This window comes from Nicotiana tabacum, chromosome 11 (genome assembly GCF_000715075.1).
Source record: "Nicotiana tabacum cultivar K326 chromosome 11, ASM71507v2, whole genome shotgun sequence".
NCBI classification, from domain to species: domain Eukaryota; kingdom Viridiplantae; phylum Streptophyta; class Magnoliopsida; order Solanales; family Solanaceae; genus Nicotiana; species Nicotiana tabacum.
This window is the reverse complement of record NC_134090.1, coordinates 111,070,837-111,074,830: the sequence shown is the minus strand read 5'-3', so window position 1 is coordinate 111,074,830 and position 3,994 is coordinate 111,070,837.

Below are 3,994 nucleotides of genomic sequence, written 5' to 3'. Positions count from 1 at the left end.
TGTTACAACCCGCCGCCCTTGAATCCCCCCTCATCTCCGGCTCTCTCTGAAACCTAAAGCTAACCCTAGCTGCCGCCATCCAAACTAATCTTAATCCTCTTTGATCCTCACTCAATCCATGGACTCCGAAGAGATCTAGTCCAGACCTTGCTCAATTTCTATCCATTGTCTTTTTCCGGCCATCCATGGCCGTTCGAGTCAGATCCATGGCTTTTCCGGCTAAAACCGGTTACGACTAATGTTCTCTCACTCTTCTTTGGGTTTTCTAAAACCCTAGCTCATGAGACTTGTTACTCCTCTTTAGATCTGTCTTCGATCTAGGTCTATCTATGGCTTTTAACCGACTTTTTTCTTCGACTCTGCTATTTTCTGAAAAAAGCCTTGTTATAAATCTTCCGATCTTTTTAGATCTGTGATGGATCTATGGGTTTCTTAAGGTTTTCACTTGTTTCCCTCAAATGTTTCTCCGACTTCAAACATTTTCTTTATTTTTCAAACTAGGGTTTCAAAACCCTTTTGCAAAAAATGATTTCTTTCTGATTACTGTGATTTTTAGCATGTTTAAACATTACTTGAGTCTATCCTTTTGGCTCGATTCATTTTGTCAAGAAACCCTAATACTTCTGGGTTCGATTCGAAGTTTGACTTTGTTTGCGGTGTGTTTGCATGACTATCTTAAACATTCTGGGCCTTATGTGTGTTCTATGTGCTATTGTGCTTCCTGTTCCGACTTGTTCTTAAGGTTTCATTGATTTTGACCAAACCCGTATTATTTATGGGTTCGACTATTTGTTTTACTGGCTGTTCACATAATTAATGGTGATTCTGTGCAATCTCCTCAAACCTACAACTTTGATTTTGTGTATTTTCCTTGCAATTCTATACTGATTTTCTAAATTGCTTCCTTACTTTTGTGATACTTTATTTAGTTAGTACTAATTCCGTGTAATTTTCAATCTCATCCGTATTCTTTGAACTAATTTTTCAGAATCAATTTGTACTCTACCATGTTTATGTGCACAATATGTTGTTATTATATTTTTCTTATGTTGAAAATATTTTGTACTTAGTCCTTATTACATGCTACATGCTTTTACTATTCCTATTATGGTAAAATCAGTCTCACAAGAAATTCTTTTGCTTATTTGATACAACTTGTACCCGTTTGAACTATGACTCCCTAATTGGAGGAAGTCCGGGTCTTTAATTGATTTTGATTTATATTATTTCTATAATTATGATAAGTCAGTACTTGTTACCTTATTTTCAAAGCTATAAATACTCTACCCTTTCCTCTTTAAAGACATGAACAATTAGTTCAGAACACACACATATACACTCAAACTCTCTCTTCTTTCTCTACTACTTGTGCTACTGCTTTGTCTAGCCGGCTGAAAGCCAAGGCTAGACTATGGAACTTTGATTGCTTTACTTTTTTCTACAATTTGCTTCTTCAACTGATTTTCTAAATTGCTTCCTTACTTTTGTGATACTTTATTTAGTTATTACTAATTCCGTGTATTTTCAATCTCATCCGTATCCTTTGAACTAATTTTTCAGAATCAATTTGTACTCTACCATGTTTATGTGCACAATATGCTGTTATTATATTTTTCTTATGTTGAAAATATTTTGTACTTAGTCCTTATTACATGCTACATGCTTTTACTATTCCTATTATGGTAAAATCAGTCTCACAGGCAATTCTTTTGCTTATTTGATACTACTTGTACCCGTTTGAACTATGACTCCCTAATTGGAGGAAGTTCGGGTCTTTAATTGATTTTGATTTATATTATTTCTATAATTATGATAAGTCAGTACTTGTTACCTTATTTTCAAAGCTATAAATACTCTACCCTCTCTTCTTTAAAGACATGAACAATTAGTTCAGAACACACACATATACACTCAAACTCTCTCTTCTTTCTCTACTACTTGTGCTACTGCTTTGTCTAGCCGGCTGAAAGCCAAGGCTAGACTATGGAACTTTGATTGCTTTATTTTTTTCTACACTTTGCTTCTTCAACTGGTATGTTCCTAGTTCAAATTCTAAAACTCAACTCTATGTGTTCCCTTGTTTGTCAATCCTTGTCACTTTCTGCACTAACTTAATGGCCCATGCTGTTAAATTGCACTTCTTGTTTACTGCTTTACTCAGCATGCTTAAAATTCTGTCCTCCTTTGTTCAAAAATATAATCAGCATGTTTACTTGTTCCTGTTTATGTCCCTCAACTAGTATGTCTCCTAACGTACTTGATTAGACCTAATTCATGACTAATTATGTGTTTCTGATTTGGGTCCTCTATATCCCCAACCTGTACTTCCATCTTTGTAACTGCTGAATCTGTACTACTCTCTGAACTTGTGATGTGTGTGTTCTTGTTCTAAGTTATTATTACTCCTATTCCCTTCTTCTTTTCAAAAACTGTTCTATTGTTTTTTGCTAACTCAGTTCAAACATGACTGTTTTCAAAACTGTTTTCCAACTCAACTCCTTTAAATCTATGTCAAGCACTCTCACATACACTCTTAGACTACTAGGTTCTGTCTCTTTTGTGTGAGCCTTGCTTTGGGACCCTTGAGCTCCCTCTGAACCTGGACACATAAAAGTTGGCCCTTCCACACTGCACTCACTCTGTTTGGTTATGCAATCTGGGTGTGAGCACTTCCCGGGATCCCTTGAGGTCCTTAGGGAACTCTGACACATCCAGATATGAGAAAGGCTATGGAACAATATTGGCATTTGAGGTGGTTTATTACATAACTCAGAGAGGAAGTCAGAATCAGGCTTCCTATAGTTGTAACTTCTTATTTTTCATTTCTCAGGTAATTCAATCATGTGGTATGTAATAATTTATAAACAAGTATTGGGGTGGCTAGTGAAAAGTGATAGGGTAAATATGCATGCTATAGTTGTGAAAGGGTAGAAAATATGTTACTAGTTATATTCATAATTATGCATTAGAAATTCTGCTCTTAGGATATTTGTTTCCTGCTTCAGCATCTCATCCATCACTAACCCATGTTTTATCACTTAGAAATTCTTCTCCTAGGACAATAACAACATCAGCATATAAGCTGTTGCTCTTGTACTTTCAGAAATTGTATTTCAACAATTCTGCAACTCTTGTGTACATTTAGAAATCATGCCTTAGGGATTCTGTTTTTTCAATAACCTTGCCATTCACATGTGCATATTAGATATCATGTTCTAGGGTCCAGTTTGCATTTTGTTTTGAAATGCCTAGTTAATTACTAATTCATTAAAAGGTAGTAAAGTGATAATTTTCACATTGTGATGCATTCTGAATAACTAAAAATAATCCCTGCATTTGTACCAACTTGAACAACATGCTTTTAGGGTAAAATAATTCCCAAACTGTCTTAACAATTCTGAATAACTGATGTATACTGCTTTATGCCTAGGCAAGCCTTAGGTAATTACTTAAATAAAACTTGAACTACCTTTGTTTAATTATCAACTGTTAGAATCAGTAGGCAAACCTGATTCGGACTTCTTTTTTGAGTCATGTAATAAATCTAGTCCTGATGTTATCACTTAAATACTCTACTTTAGGATTTTGAATTCAGACCTTAATTGTGTATGAATCATGTTGTCTATGTGCATTATTTGTGGAGGCATATCTGAGCCTTTTGCTTGTTTATGTGTTTTCCCCCTTTAAATGCAGCCCTACTTGTTTTGTATGTCACCTTAGTATTTTGTCTTTAAACCTGAGGGTCTGCCGAGAACCTCCTTATATGATAGAGTCCTAAATTCCTCCGGGACTGATAGGAAGGGATGGGTAACAACATGCAATAGGGGTCGAGACCAAACTTCACTCCAATTAACTTCACGGGGTGGGAAAGGGTAGATATGGATATGATGACCGGTGCGCTAATAACACGTGTAGACCCTCTTTTGAGGAGTGTCATATCGGGTATTGCATTGATGTGATCCATATTACAAACAAATCTAGGATATCCTTTTTA